At 47.5% G+C, this 16,996-nt stretch overlaps 1 long non-coding RNA gene across 1 annotated transcript; it reads right to left on the bottom strand.

Moving 5' to 3' along the window:
• Nucleotides 1-371: 371 nt before the first annotated feature.
• On the bottom strand, nt 372-16,787 carry LOC143511671 (uncharacterized). The gene is made up of 3 exons (XR_013130222.1): nt 16,655-16,787; nt 15,926-16,036; nt 372-752 (listed from the first exon to the last, which is right to left on the bottom strand). It is a non-coding gene; the product is annotated as an uncharacterized LOC143511671 (long non-coding RNA).
• Between the last annotated feature and the right edge of the window lie 209 nt (nt 16,788-16,996).

Raw genomic sequence — 16,996 nt, 5'->3', positions numbered from 1 at the left:
TGGAGATATTGCACGGGTTTTAGGTTTGCACACTTTCTATTAAACCATCCTTTTTCCCTGAGACTTGGCGTGATCGCTTCCTATTTGTTGCTCACCCCTGCCCGTCACACATATTTATCATCCAATAAATAATCTACTGGAAATACACAGCATTGTTATTTCAATTTTTCTACCTTAGTAACAGTAACTATCTATGTTATAGTATATGCTGGATTTTTTTTCTTAATATTTTCAAGAACAGTTGCTTTCATAAGCTGCCCCAGTCCATCTGCCCTCTCGGGCCTTTTGTGTCTACCATCGGCCAGATTGGATTTAATGATTATTGCTCACTTTACCAGTGCTGCAGAGCCACTAAAAACAATTACCTGCAATCACAGCCCCACGGTGGTGGGAGACTGCTCCATGTCAGACAGCTGCCGTGAGCCTGGCTGTCAGGAAGAAGGACTCCAGCCCCACCGAGCAGCGCAAAACTTCCATGGATTTTACCCAGTTCACCGATGGGGCCCAAACCAGCTCAAGTCCAACTCAGGCAGTTTCAAGAGGGCACTGTAGTTCCACCCTCTGCTACATGAGGATCTGTGATGACGTTATCGCTGTGAAATGTAGGTGTGAACTTATGATTGAAGGTGAAATGAAGGTTTGAACTTTTAGATTCTATAGATTCTACTTTAGAAAATACGATCTTCACATGTAAAGCTGGAGATCTTGGGACATGGTCTTCTCTGCATCATGCTTCTTCTCTTCCCAGCGACCTGTTTTAATGAAAGGCACATGTCATGTATTAAAGAATACAGCTAATACCTTCCATTTGGGCAAAGACCAGTTCACTCTTGAAAGATACAAACAAAGGACAGTGGACATGTCAGGTCACTCTTTCCCCCATTAGACTACTGGTTTTCAGTGAGAGTGACAGCTCAGATATCATGTTTAAATATTGACTTATTGACAAATTGACTTGTATTCAGTTGATGCATTGGTCTCGTTTAAAACACAATCGAGGAAAAGTCACGAATGAAGTAGTCCAGTTGATCACACCAGCTGGTTCAGGCAACACATGTCTGTCAGAAGGCAATACAAATACTCTACCGTTACTAAATAGTGCTTCTTGTTACTTCTTTATTGACTCATTCAAACAAGAAGTTTAACTAATATGACTTCAAAGTTATAAAGAGTTGAAAAAAACAATTCATAGCTGCTTCTGTCTACTGAAACATTAAAGTTATATGCATTTAAATGGCATGAGATTTTTACCACGCTGTTATGTGAACATAAAGCCATGCATAAATGTACACCCACATGCTTACTGTCTTTCAAGTCTTTATTTATCCACAAAGTCAGCAGTGGCAACAGTGCTGAGAACAGGAAACTGCAGATCTCACGTCCTGTAGAACTGGGTTCAAATCCCTCCGCAGACAGGAGTGATCGAAGGGAGAGGGAGTTAATGCCATGAGCAGACGTCTGTCCTTACATTAGTGCTGAATCTGTTCTACTTGCAGACATGCATCCAATCAGCCGTCCATGTGGGATGAAGCTCCCACCGTCTTCATCGTCAGGTGGTTTTTGCAAAAATGCTGTAGTTGCACCTGAGCACCATGTGTGACAGGACCCATCCTGCCCGTCTTCGGGTCACCTGGAGTTTCCGGATGTCGGGCTGAATTGATTTTGGGTCAGGCACGAGCATCGAACGGCGGTCGATCGGGATCAATCAGACAGCACAATCCCATCGATAATGAGAGTTAATGATGTTCTCAAAGCTTTAAGCTGGAGGAGGTTCAAGCCGACGACTCGGATTGTCTGTTACCTAATTAAAACGTTGCCTCACTTCGCAATTAGATGTACGTTATTTTTTAAGGTCTGAGTTAGGTTTATTGTGAGCCTGTCTCTAATTAAAGGAGGTACATTGCAGGGCTCCGGGGAGTCCTAAAGAGGAGAAAAATAAAACCCCATCGATCTCTCCCATTTGCCTTTTAATTCACCCGCTCAACAGGAAACAATGTTCAAAAGTAAAGACAGAGTTCAAAAGTAAAGACAGGCTAGAGACAGAGTGTGAATTGTGGTCTCTACACCCCAGCGCTCTGCAAGAGCCTAAGCAAATCCTCAGCTATACGTCTCACCATCTCTGCCCGCGAGCTTCCTGACCGCAGTGGAATTTACTCCTTTTGCTCAAAAGATTGTTTGTAATGTTGGTTTATGTTTCATTTTAATAGCCTTACTGGGGTGTGCAGGCGAGCCGTGAATCAGCGCTTCAGAGGCCTGACCTGGATTTGAGACACGCAGCTCATTTTAAAAGAGGGACAGTGGTGGCACCAGCACAGAATGAATGTTCTCCCTAGCTGAATGGGCTCCAGCCGTGGGGGGAGGGGCTGAGCCTCTGGCCTTAAAACGCTTCTGCTGGAAATGTCAATAGAACAGTGAGAGCCGGTGTATGAGTGGAGAAAATGCTTCATGGCTCCTGCTAGCCTTCACTTGTTAACTCCTTCTCTTCAGGACGTCACACACTGGCTGGACCGAGAGTTTGGAACCCGACACTTCCCAAACGGGTCAGCACACACACGGTGGCTGGATTATTAAGACTATGTATTTGTTGCTGGGGGCTTTTGAGAGGGCTTTGATTTATGATATTTTTATGATTTATGGCTTTTGTTTATAGGAGGGAAAAAAAACAGCAGGCTATGTTTCCCTTTCAAAGATTCATTTGATACATCTAATATTCGTTTGATTCATCATTCATAATTTTCGTTTGATTCATCTATATTATTAGCATGGCTTGGGATTGCAGCTCACTCCATTAGCAGATGGTTACCGGCGTCTGCTAAAACAACCAAACAAACAAAAACATATTAGGATGTTACAATTACTTAAAAGGTTTGTGGAGAGAAACTAGCAACAGTTGGAAGCTCCACTTGGATCAGGACCTTCCACAACTGAACCTTCTACAATCCCCTTCCACTCCACAATGCTCCGTAATCCCAGCGCCCCAGGTGAGCTCTTTCCAGCTTAACCCAGTTTCCCAGTTTCTAGGGATGCTTTGGGATTACTTCTTTCCGTAGAAACTGTGTATAATAGTGCCTCGTAATGGTGGAATCGAACCTTATTCGTGTCCACGACAACACATTCCAATTGCATCTTATTCATTATTTGCTTAACAAAATTGCAATCAGTACATTTGACATTCAATGCCACGGTCAAAGCTAAAAATTGCCCTTGTAAATTGCCCTGGTTAGTGGTAATATGCCCTAGTTAACTGGATTAGGGCACTGCAAGATCCAGTTAGAGTGTATAGGATAATGTGCTTTCTCTTCTAGGACAAGATGCCGGCAATGTTCGCTAAGCCCCCAAACACTGGGACACACAAACTCAACATGTCACACTGAAGGGAACATTCCTTTCCAGCTTTGAGAGATGCCGTTCCAGCAGGACTCTCTCCCCTTGCCCCCTGACCAGAACATGTTTTTACAGTGTTTAGATACTCCCAAGAGGTTCACGCACCACCAAGATGAAAAATTCATGCTTCTTGAGCTTCTGTCCAGCACTATTACTGCGCAGAAACTGTATTAAAACCAAACCAGGCGTTAAACATTCTCCAGTGTTTCCATCTTTAATTGTTTCATGGGGTCAAATGTTCTTTGTAAAGTTCAACAAAGTGTCTCCTGTCGTCAGACAAAAGTTTACCCATTGATCATGTTTTCGTCTTTGCTGTCAAATTATCAGATTTTCTTCTCCATTGCTTCCCTCCCTGTGTATAAACTGATTGTGAGGCTTTGTCTGTCAATTCTACAACATCTAATGTGATGTAGTGTCAGATAAACCTGTCACGACAGACATAACAAGCAGCACTGAACTGCAGGCAAAAGGGATGGAGAGTAGCGCAAAACCGTCTTCCTCATTATACACAGGAACCTCCACTGAGTTGGACCATGTTCTGCACAGCCACGCCGCACTGACTGCCCCTCTGTGGGTACAACAGTAGCTCTTGAGGATTTCATTAAGTACTGGGGAGTTCTGAGTTTTGCTGTGTGACTCTCAATGAGTTTCCCTGATGGTCTGGAGAAAAACTGTTTCCAAATTTGTAAATACTCCTTGATTCTTTTTAACACATTTCTTTCTGTCAGGGCAGGCCCCAGCGCTGCCCCGCCCGTGACCACCAGAGGGCGCTCACGGTCCCCCGTCAGGGCAGGTCCCTCCTCTACGCATGCCATGCATACCAGAAGGCGTGCGCATTCCACAACACGCAATCAGCAAAGATGAGCCGCAGCCGGATCTCATCCTTCTTAAGGAAGCCGGCTGCGACTCGTCTTTGCTGAGTTGTTTTGGTCTTTTCAAGCGGTCAGCCGGTATCGTGGTTTTCCTTACGTTACTCTCTCTCGTCCTGCTCTGCAGTGTTTTCTCTTCGCTCTCCTGCGTCCTTTGGACCATTCTCAAGTTTTCCCCCCGCTATATTCTTCCTATCCAGTTTTTTGTTTTAGTTAGGAAAGGTTTTGTTTTTTGCCACGTTTGGCTTTATGGTCAGCCCTTCCCTGGCAGTTTGTTTCCCTTGCCTTCTCTCTCTCTCTCGTATTCGCGTTGAGCTTTTCCGCGTCTTTCTGTTGTCATTCTGATTTGGTTTTCCTTTCTTTTAGTCTTTACTGCGCGTCGAGTTCCCTCCGCGTTATTTCTCAGTTCACTGTGTTTTACCCTTCATTATATTTAACTGTAGGGTTTTTCTTTTTCTCTTTTCCCGCACTCCTTTTGGCGGAGGTTTCAGTTCTTTGTTTTTGTTTGTTTATGGTTCGGCTTTTGGGTCCCTTTAGTCTAACACCAAGCAGTGTGTGCCCGTGCGCACCACCTGCCTTACAGAACAACTCAGCCTTAAACATGGACCCAGCCTTACCACAGGCTGTAGCTGATCTGAGAACTGCTGTAGCCCAGCAAGGACAACTGCTGGGCAGTCACGAGCAGACGCTGCAGCGGATCTTAGGTCAGCTACAGAACTTGACCGTAACGCTGCAGGCTGCCATTCAAGCCACACCACAGCCTGCCAGCGCTAACGTACCCCTTGCACCCGAACCCCCCGCTGTCGTGACACGCACAGAGCCCGCTCTGCCGGCGCCTAGACATTACTCAGGGGATCCAGAGGAATGCAGGGGGTTTTTGCTTCAGTGCTCCCTTGTGTTTGAGCAGCAGCCGTCTCGGTTCCCCACCGAAAAGGCCAAGGTGGCCTACGTAGTGACACTGCTTTCTGGGAAGGCATTGGCGTGGGCAACCCCGGTTTGGGAAAACCAGCCAGAGCTGTGTGCTTCATACGACCGCTTTTCCGAGGCCATGCGGCAGGCGTTCCACCATCCTGCCTCGGGGGGAGTAGTGGGTAGTCGGTTGTTGCGTCTGCGCCAGGGGAAGCGATCAGTCTCTGAGTATTCCCTGGAGTTCAGAACACTAGCAGCTGAGAGCCAGTGGGAATCCGCAGCCCTGCTGGCGGTTTTTCAGGAGGGGCTTAATGACAACCTTAAAGACGAGTTGGCTGTCCGCGAGCCCCCCGGCGACCTCGACGCATGCATTGGTCTCGTGGTTCGGCTGGAAAACAGGTTGCGGGAACGCACGCATCGGCACCGCTCCCACAGCAACACCGCCACGCACGCACCTAGGTTTAATCCCCCGGTTTCAAGCAGTGAAGCTGGCGAGGACAATAAGGAGCAGCCTATGCAGATAGGGCAGACCCGGTTAACCCCGCAGGAGAGGCAAACGCGTCTGTCAGAGGGCCGGTGTATTTACTGCGGTAGCCCGGGTCATAAAATCGCCACCTGTCCTGACTTACAGGGAAAAGCCAGGGCCCGCCGGTAGACGAGAGACCACCGGCGGGCCTCTCGGGTTCTCCTCAATACACTGGTCTGAGCCTTCACACAACCCTGTCATGGCGGGGCTCTACCGAACATCGACAGCTGGCCTTCATTGACTCAGGGGCAGCAGGTAACTTTATAGATGCCACGTTGGCCAAGGACCTTGGGGTGCCGTTGCTCGCCCTTCACACGCCTCTATCTGTTGCTGCCGTAGACGGCAGGTCGCTATCCTCGGGGGAGGTCGCCAACCAAACCATTCCCGTCAAACTGTCAGTAGGAGAACACGCTGAGCACCTTACCCTGTATGTCATCAGTGCCCCCAAAACACCGCTTATCCTTGGTCTTCCGTGGCTCCAGCGTCACAACCCCGAGATAGACTGGCTTAACCTGACGGTTAGTCAGTGGGGTTCTACGTGTAAACAGTCCTGTCTCCTTGCCCACAAAACCGGTTGTCCCGATGGGCCCCCTGAATCCGTTGACCTCAGTCGGGTTCCCTCTGTCTACCACGACCTTAAACGGGTGTTTAGCAAGAAACAGGCCAGCGTCCTTCCACCTCACAGGTCCTATGACATAGCCATCGACCTGCTACCTGGTACCAGTCCTCCCCGGGGTAGGCTGTTCTCTCTCGCTAGGCCCGAACGTAAAGCCATGGACCTGTACATCCAGGAAGCCTTGGCGGCCGGTCTCATTCGGCCATCCACGTCCCCGGCTGGGGCAGGGTTTTTCTTTGTGGGCAAGAAGGACGGGGGGTTAAGGCCGTGTATCGACTACAGGGGCCTTAATAAAATCACCGTGAAAGATCGCCACCCGCTGCCTCTCATGGCCACTGCCTTTGAGTCCCTTCAGCAGGCCGGGGTCTTTACCAAACTGGACCTCCGGAGCGCGTACAACCTGGTTCGGGTTAGGGAGGGGGACGAGTGGAAGACTGCTTTCATCACCCCGTCTGGTCATTACGAGTACCTAGTCATGCCGTTTGGGCTCATGAACGCCCCCGCTGTCTTCCAAAGGCTCATCAATGACGTTCTGCGAGAAGCCCTGGACCGATATGTGTACGTCTATCTTGACGACATATTGATATATAGTCGCTCACAGCAAGAGCACGTCAAGCACGTCCGTCGGGTTCTCCAGCTTTTGCTGGAGAACCACCTCTATGTCAAACTAGAGAAGTCAGTCTTCCACGCCACTGAGGTGCCCTTTCTGGGTTTCATCATCTCACAAAACAGGCTGGCTATGGACCCCGCTAAAACTAAGGCCGTAGCTCAGTGGCCTGCTCCCACAACGCTTCGCCAAGTGCAGCGGTTTCTGGGGTTCGCCAATTTCTACCGCCGTTTCATTAAGGACTACAGCAAAGTAGCCGCTCCTCTCACCGCCCTGACCAGAAAATCCCCGGGGCCATTTGCATGGACCCCTGAGGCCCAGGTGGCCTTCGACGCCCTTAGAGCACGTTTCGTGGTTGCCCCGATTCTTGCCACGCCCGACCCTGAGCTCCCCTTCACCGTGGAGGTCGACGCCTCGGACGAAGGGGTCGGAGCGGTGTTGTCCCAGAGGACAGGGACGCCCCCTAAACTCCGTCCCTGTGCCTTTTACTCTCACCGTTTGACACCCGCCGAGCGCAACTACGATGTTGGGGACAAGGAGTTGCTGGCGGTTAAGACCGCCCTGGAGGAATGGCGGCATTGGTTGGAGGGGGCCAAACATCCGTTCCTGGTATGGACGGACCATAAAAACCTGGCCTACCTCCAACAGGCTAAACGTTTGAACCCCAGACAGGCTAGGTGGGCCCTGTTTTTTAGCAGGTTCGATTTCGTCCTGTCCTACCGCCCTGGTTCCAAGAACGTCAAGCCCGATGCTCTGTCCCGCCAGTGGGAGCCGCAGGCCGGTTCGGCTGCCCCTGACGCGGTGTTGCCAGCCACTAAGATCTTGGCTCCCATTCAGTGGGATATCGAGGCCGCCATTAAACGGGCTCTTGTGGCTGAGCCTGACCCTGGGGGTGGACCGCCTGGGCGGTTGTACGTTCCTTCAAGCCAAAGGAACGGGGTCATGCAATGGGGTCATGTGTCGTTGTTTGCTGCTCATCCTGGGTCTCGGCGGACTGCCGAACTCATTCGCAGGAGGTTCTGGTGGCCCAGCATGGGTAAGGACATTGAGGGCTTTGTGGCCGCATGTGCTGTATGTACCAGCAGCAAGGCCTCCAGGTCCAAGCCCTTAGGTCTCCTGCACCCTCTTCCGGTGCCTTCGCGACCATGGTCTCACGTCTCCATGGACTTCGTAACCGGTTTACCGGCCTCACGAGGCAACACGGCCATCCTGGTCATGGTAGACCGGTTTTCCAAGGCGGCTAAGTTCGTGGCGTTGCCCAAGCTGCCTTCTGCCCAAGAGACAGTGCTATTGTTCTTGAGGCACGTGGTTAGGGCTCATGGGTTCCCGGTCGACGTGGTCTCCGACCGAGGGCCCCAGTTCACCAGCCGTTTCTGGGCAGCCTTCCTCGGGCTGCTGGGGGCCAAGGCTAGCCTCTCCTCGGGATTTCATCCCCAGTCCAACGGCCAGACCGAGAGGGTCAACCAGGACCTGGAGCAGACCCTACGTTGTCTGGCCTCCGCTAACCCGTCTACCTGGGCAGACCGTCTTGTGTGGGCAGAGTACGCCCACAACACTCTGTGGCACTCGTCCCTGGGGATGTCCCCGTTCGAATGTCTCAACGGGTTCCCTCCCCCTATGTTTGCCGAACAGGAGGACGAGGTCGCGGTTCCTGGGGCTCGGGCCCTTGTCAGGCGGTGCCGGATGGCCTGGAAGGGTGCCCGTCGGGCCCTGTTGTCCGCTTCCAACGCCCAACGTCGCCAGGCCGATAAACACAGACTCCCTGCTCCCTCGTTCCGCCCTGGTCAGCGGGTCTGGTTGTCCGCCAGGGATCTGCCGGTTCGAGGGGGTACTCGGAAGCTGGCCCCACGGTACTTGGGGCCCTTCAAGGTGGTTCGGCGGGTCAACCCCGTTGCTTATCGCCTGGAGCTTCCTTCGTCCCTTCGTGTCCATCCTGTTTTCCACGTGTCCAAGCTGCGGCCGGTTCTGTGCACTCTGCCTCGGGCTCCGTCGCCCCCGGCTCCGCGAATCGTTGGGGGCGGTCCGGTTTACAACGTCAGGCGCCTCCTTGACGTGCGTAGGGTTCGGGGTCGGGAGCAATTCCTGGTGGACTGGGAGGGCTACGGGCCGGAGGAACGCAGCTGGGTTCCAGCTTCGCGCATCCTGTGCCCTGCCTTGATCCGGGACTTCCGTCGCGACCGGGCCGTCGCTCTTGGCCCGCGGGGTCGCGGGCCTAGGGGGGGGGGCTCTGTCAGGGCAGGCCCCAGCGCTGCCCCGCCCGTGACCACCAGAGGGCGCTCACGGTCCCCCGTCAGGGCAGGTCCCTCCTCTACGCATGCCATGCATACCAGAAGGCGTGCGCATTCCACAACACGCAATCAGCAAAGATGAGCCGCAGCCGGATCTCATCCTTCTTAAGGAAGCCGGCTGCGACTCGTCTTTGCTGAGTTGTTTTGGTCTTTTCAAGCGGTCAGCCGGTATCGTGGTTTTCCTTACGTTACTCTCTCTCGTCCTGCTCTGCAGTGTTTTCTCTTCGCTCTCCTGCGTCCTTTGGACCATTCTCAAGTTTTCCCCCCGCTATATTCTTCCTATCCAGTTTTTTGTTTTAGTTAGGAAAGGTTTTGTTTTTTGCCACGTTTGGCTTTATGGTCAGCCCTTCCCTGGCAGTTTGTTTCCCTTGCCTTCTCTCTCTCTCTCGTATTCGCGTTGAGCTTTTCCGCGTCTTTCTGTTGTCATTCTGATTTGGTTTTCCTTTCTTTTAGTCTTTACTGCGCGTCGAGTTCCCTCCGCGTTATTTCTCAGTTCACTGTGTTTTACCCTTCATTATATTTAACTGTAGGGTTTTTCTTTTTCTCTTTTCCCGCACTCCTTTTGGCGGAGGTTTCAGTTCTTTGTTTTTGTTTGTTTATGGTTCGGCTTTTGGGTCCCTTTAGTCTAACACCAAGCAGTGTGTGCCCGTGCGCACCACCTGCCTTACACTTTCCTGCTACAGTAGATTGTGGCAGACTTATAATTTTCATGCAGTTTCCAGGACTGCTTTCAATCCAGAATTCATGGGGTGTAGATGACTGGTGCCTTCTGTCAGGCTGGATTTATTCTGTGGATGATACTCTGAAGTATATTGTGATTCTCTCACTCACATTCTCTCTCTCACTCTCTCTCTCTCTCTCTCACACATACACACACACACACACGCTCCTGCACTCTCTCTCTCTCTCTCTCTCTCACACACACACACACACACACGCTCCTGCTCTCTCTCTCTCTCTCTCTCTCTCTCTCTCTCCATCTTGGATATCATCAGGTGTGGAATGCAGATCTGAGTCAGTTGAATGAGGAACCTTTAGTTAATTTGTTACCCCTAATACTCTCTGCCTATAAACTAGCTATAAACTTCTATCTGAATGAAGTGACGGTGCGTGTTTGAGGACAAAGCTTGACATGTGATTTTTCTGTCTTTTGCCAAAATAACCAAACAAGTTACCAGGTATCATTTGTTTTCCTATAAAATATCTCTATCTTTCTCCCCATTGATCTTTCTCTTCCTCTCCCTCTCCCTCTCTCCCCTTCCATCCCCCTCTCATCCTTTCCCTCTCCCTCTCCCTGTCACTCTCTGCATGTGTGGTTCTCTTTTCCTTTAGCTGGAAACTTGTAAAAGTGTCAGCGTCATGATTCTGCAGGCTGCTCTTGATCTGCCTGCCTGTCTTCTCTCAGTCTCTGGCTCTCTGTGCATAGCTAAGCGGCTGTGATGAAGGCCGCTGGTGTCTTTGGTACTGGGGAGACCTCAGGATGCCAGACACTGACAGCATTCCCCAGGTCCTGCTCAGGAAGTTCTGACATGACACACATGCAGAGGAGATTACAAATGTAGAGGAACACACACACACAAACACACATGTACACACACACACACACACACACACAAACACACACACACACACACACACACACACACACACACACACACACACACACACACACACACACACACACACACACACACACACACATGTACACACACACACACACACACACACACACACACACTGCATTCTTTTGGCACTTGATCCTATGTAATATCAAAATGTCTTCTCATCTCTCCCATTCACAATGAGGTGCCATTACTCTTGCACAAGTTGTGTTCTAACTTTTCATGCTAAAGAAGACTCTGGCGACACACTGTTGTTCTAAGTTTGGGAAAATCCCACAAGGCCGCCCACAAGTGTACGAGAGGATTTTGAGGATACGGCACTGCCCCACGAGTGGGACCCAAAACATCAGCTCCGCATCCAAAGGAAAACGCGATTAGATGAACATGAAACATCACTGGTACAAGATCTTCATCCGCACTGCCCCTCAGGAGCGTCAAACATTCCTGGAGTACAGAGTACTCCAGTCTAGTTTATTCTGTCTTAAGGTACATTTGGAAGCTAAATCCACAAACTAAATCAGTAGAAAATAGGTCTTCTGGGTAATGATTTAGCTGAATCAGCCGGATATGTCACCAGACTACATGGAAAGGTCTTCCTCCAGGAGAAGGCTTAGGACTTCCTGTTGTGGGTCATGCCTCATGTCTGACAATTTCAGTCATATGCCACTGGGTACAGTGTGTTCCAGGTTTAGGATTTTATACACTGTCCTGTGGTGCCTTAACTGGCTCTGTGAATATGGCTCGTGCTGTTAAACTCTCTTTGTCTCTGGGAGTAATGTCGATTTAGCGACCCTGGCTAACCCTTAGAAACTTTCTTTTACAGTTTGTGCGTTCACATGAGGACTGGAACATTGGCTCCTGTATAATTAGAAAGCTGAAATCCATGTTACATGTTACTCACGTTGCTCATGATACAGTTATGTGCAGCTGCTGAGGTGAAAGGCTCTAATTGGATTGATCATTTTAACCTGAAGGGATTAACAGATTTAGACGTGTAGGGCCACAGGATTATTCTTCACAATGGTGTGGTATGTGAACGCAATCTAAACTGGGACAGAAAATGACTCATGTTGGATAATGGGACAGAATCTGATTGGACTGTATAATCAAAGCCCGAGCCCTAAGACAACTATGCTGGGTGTTTGTGCAGATCAGCAACAAACAGAAAAAGTGTTGTTTACCAAATGAAATTGTCATAAGTAATTAGCATATTTTACAGTTTGCATTTGTCTGTTACAGGCTTTTAATATCTGATTCAGCAGTGAGAGAGAGAGACTGAATGTTGACGTGTTGGGAACATTGTGACTATGCCAATGGCTATATGTTCTTGATTCAACAGTCTGTTGGCCCATGGGGTGGGGGTGATTGGGGGGGCAGTAGGTTTGTTCTGTCTTCCACTGCACAGAGCTCCTGTCAGATAACAGAGAACATGACAAACATGAATAAATATGTGCCTAGCCTTTATCTTTCACCACTAGTCAAAGGGTGAATTCATGACTATTAGTTGTGCAAAGGTGGAACAAAAGTACTCTTTAAATCTTATTCCGACTGACGCCTCTGTCTTTTTCTTTCTCTTTATTTCTCTCTCTCTCTCTCTCTCTCTCTCTCTATCTCTCTCTCTCTCTCTCTTATGCACAGACCATAAAATCAGTGATTTTATTGCTAGGCAACTAGCAGTTGCAGAAAGCGAGAGGGAGAGTCCACACCAAGTCTATATGTGTTCCCTGTGTGAGACAGAGAGCGTTGGCATTAGGGCTGTCAGACGCATATCACGCTCACATTCCAAACTACAGCACATACATGAGACATCACGCAGTGCAAAGATGCATGCTTAATTCATTTCAGAATAAAGCATGTCACAAATCTCAGTATGAATTATGGAAATTTTAAAAGAAGAAAACAATGAAATGCTAACATGGTAATGCAGTGAAAATGAACCCCTCCACTCAGGGCCACAGCGTCTGCAGGAATTAAACCGTGCACTCCCCGGGTGTTCGAAGGGTGTGTTAGTGAAATCTGCTGCATGTTGCAGGGGTAACACTTTACATTAAGTGTTTACTTACTAACGTGAAGTAATGCATTAGTTAACATGAACGACACATGAAGTAATATTAACTGTAATTAACTAACGTTAAGTAAACATGTAACAGTTGCAGCTCCTGTTTTGGCTCTTTGTTGCTCGCATCTTTTTAGAGCTTTAATGTTTTAGTTTGGAGCAAAAGGGACTAAAGAGCTAAAAACAGTATGGACACACTTCATTTCCTATGCTGATTCTGGATATTTCCAAGTTACCCATTACTTATGTATTTAAATCAGTATAATGTAATATATTCCTTTAAGGTCGCACCAAAAAAGGTGTCACACCAACGCCTTCAACATCATACTGGACGTATACAAATATTTGCTGTTTAGCTATTAGACCTGCAAGCCTCCAACCTCAGCGTGCTATTTCATCACCACAGAAGTGATGTTCTGCTTTGCTTAAATGGGCAAAATGTGCCCCATTTATAATAATTATTGGCACTTCACTAACAGTGAAGAGGAAAATGGAAGTTGAAGGAAATAGCTACTTTGTCTGTGTTTAAAATATGCCTACTGCATTCAGAGAGGCCATTTCTCATTCTAACACAGCACACAGGTAATGATGCAAGCATAAAAATGTTGTATACAACTTCAGTCTAAATTGCTCTCATACATCACCGCTAAAGATGCTAATGCTAGCATTTTAAAAGTTTGCAAATGCTGGTCTCCTGCCTTCAGACGCAGAGTGAGGAGAGAACCAGTGCTGGTCTCGTCTCATCTCGTCTCATCTCATCTCTTCTCTTGCCTTCTTGTAAAGCTCACATGAAGCTCACTGGAACATGTTTCTAGCTTTGATTAGTACAACACACAGAGACATACAAAATGTTAAACATGAGTGATTTAACTAATAAAATGGAAAATCCTCTTCCAACAAAATAATCTTTTGGCACTTTAAAATATAATTAAAGCCTCTCAAGTAAGATAAAAAAGTATTTGGTTGTCCTCAGTCAAAAGTACACTTATTTCCCCAAACTAGTAAATTATTCATGTTTTGAATACGAAGCTATAGAATTTTTTCCTCAGTGTAATAATTGTTATATTTCTAAATAAGCATACTCAGATTTGTGGGGCTAAACACGGCCTACATTCTGACAGCTCCAGTGAGTGTATAGTTCTTCTACAAAGCACAAACAGTGTTATTTATTCCTGATGCTTCCCACTTTCCAATGAATGTAAAAACCAGAGAGAGAGAGAGATAGAGAGAGAGAGAGAGAGAGAGAGAGAGAGAGAGAGAGAGAAGGTGTCAGAATTTATGCATCTGTGCAATTAAAGTCAGTAATGTGCCTAATTCCAGCAGTCTGTAGTTGGTATTCTTCATCATCTAAATGCTTCAGTGCAAATGCAAGCATGCCCCCTTTATTTACATGCCCCTTTATTTACCTGACACCTTTATTTACATGACCCCTTATTTACACGACCCCTTATTTACATGCCTCTTTATTTACATGGCCCCCGTATTTACACAACCCCTTATTTGCACGACCCCTTATTTACACGACCCATTTATTTACATGACCCCTTATTTACACGACCCCTAATTTAATGACCCCTTATTTACATGCCCCCTTATTTACATGACCCCTTTATTTACATGCCCCTTTATTTACACGACCCCTTTATTTACATGCCCCTTTATTTACCTGACACCTTTATTTACATGACCCCTTATTTACACGACCCCTTATTTACATGCCTCTTTATTTACATGGCCCCCGTATTTACACGACCCCTTATTTGCACGACCCCTTATTTACACGACCCATTTATTTACATGACCCCTTATTTACACGACCCCTAATTTAATGACCCCTTATTTACATGCCCCCTTATTTACATGACCCCTTTATTTACATGCCCCTTTATTTACACGACCCCTTTATTTACATGCCCCATTATTTACATGACCCCTTATTTACATGCCCCTTTATTTACACGACCCCTTTATTTACATGCCCCTTTATTTACATGACCCCATATTTACATGACCCCTTATTTACACAAGTATTGGAATGCAGTGTTTGCCTCTGTTTAGCCGCAGAGATAAAAGTGCATGGGGAGCCATTCAGGGAGCAGGATGATGAGAGCAGGAGCACATCTGTTGAATTACTGCTCCTCTTTTGGGAGGCGCGTGAGGACAGCAGCTATGGTTATTACTGGAAAACATCTCTAAATGTGTTGAAGTATTAAATATTCATTTTATTTGCTAATTTAGCCCTATGAGGAGAACTGGCACACCAATGTGTTTATAATGTTAAATAACTAAAAGTGCCATTTTAAGATGTAATTATAAATTATATATAATTATACATCATAAATGTTTTGGCGAAACCCGCAGTCTTAACAAAACAAAGTTGCTGTGGAGTGTTGCGTTTGAAATGATAAAGTAAACAAAACTAGGCTCAAGTTCTTACAAGGCTGCTCCAGTTCATCCATCAGCAGCTGCTGTATTTCATTGTAGAGCCCTTGGTCCTCACAGGGCTTCAGTACCTCTAAGTGCTGCTATAACACTGGCAGCTAAGGCAGCTTCCTGAGGCCTGGGTCACGGGGCCCTCTGGTCACAGGGCCGTATGTTCAAGCTCAAAATAATAAAATAATAATACATTTTATTTAATAGCACCTTTCTAACACTCAAGGACACTTTACAATTACAACAGCAAGAAAAAAATAAATAAATTCATACATAAAATACACATGACACAGTAAAAACATGGATCAGTTAAACATTAAAAGCTGCCTTTTCTCATGGGAGTCACAGGGGCAAATAGATTCTTGGGGTGGAAATTTAGACATCTGGTATCCTCCCTCCTTCTCTCTGTCTCTGTCTCTCAATAGACAGGTGGGTTAGTGCATAAGGGGCCAGTGTGGTACACATTTCTCTTCAACCCTGTCCACAGACTGAACCGTGACAGGGTTGAAAAAGTGACAGGCGATGACGAGAACCACAATAAACGAACAAAGCTGCGAATTACTGACATAAAAACAAAACAAAAAAACAACAGCATTGCACGGCGATGGAACAAACCTTCAGACGTGGGACGGGGAGGTGAGAGCGTCCAGCCGGAACAAGCTCCGGGACGGAAGATTGATGTGTATCTGTATCACTGAGGGTCTTGACCTTCACACGGGCACACCACTTAACCGCAAATTCAAAGAAACAGGACTTGACTGGTCGTGACTGTGAAATATAATCTGTGACCGTGTAACGCTTGCTTCGTTCTGAGATGAAAGGTGTGAGCAGAAAGGCCAGACAGATGAACTGACATGGGAAGGACTCTGAGGTCTTGTCATGCCTGCTCTGGGCCTTCACAAGAATGAAGGTGAAAGGATGAACTAGCATGTAATAAGTCCTCCTATTTCACTGTTAAAGTTTCAGACTAAAAGGCTTGGTCAGCCAGGTGTGTGAAGGTCACAGGGGAGCCTCGTCATTAATGATCACATACCGCGAATAGATCATGGAACAATAGTCATGTGACAAATAAGATTTGAATTTCTATTCCGCAGTACTGTCCTCCAGCCCTCCCAACCACCCGGGAATCCCACTTCCTGCTCTCGACGGCTGCAGCTCCGCTAAGTTTGCGATTACTTTAACCCACCTCAATCAATCTGATTGATCCAATTAGTTCAATCAGATGAGCTCAGCCAAAAGTGCTACCAGTCTGCTCTGAGGAACGAGAAGGACTTGTTCCTCCTCAGACATCGACCACTTGCTCTCACAAAACGATCAACCCTCAGATTGACCTCAACCACTCACCTGCGTAAACACAGAACCACGCAAAAGCTCCCGATTCCTGTTTTGATGTCTTTCTTTCCTTCTGTGATCATCCCAGACAGGTATGTTGTAGACAAGTATGTTCCAGAAGCACTGAAGTATTGGCTGATCTGTGACACTCCTGATGGAATACATGCAGCAGAATGCAGAATGCAAATTTGAACGCCACATATATTCAAGTGGCAAAACACAACAGATTTACAGGTCTTCTATAATTAAAAATGTTTAACTAATGGATGGCACTTCAGTCTGAATGGGCATGCGATGTGTTTATGTGCGGGGTAGCGTTCCCGTAAGGTCCTCTCCCGCTGCTGCGGGGTAATT

This window comes from Brachyhypopomus gauderio, chromosome 4 (genome assembly GCF_052324685.1).
Source record: "Brachyhypopomus gauderio isolate BG-103 chromosome 4, BGAUD_0.2, whole genome shotgun sequence".
NCBI classification, from domain to species: Eukaryota; Metazoa; Chordata; class Actinopteri; order Gymnotiformes; family Hypopomidae; genus Brachyhypopomus; species Brachyhypopomus gauderio.
This window is presented reverse-complemented; position numbering and strand designations above follow the sequence as displayed.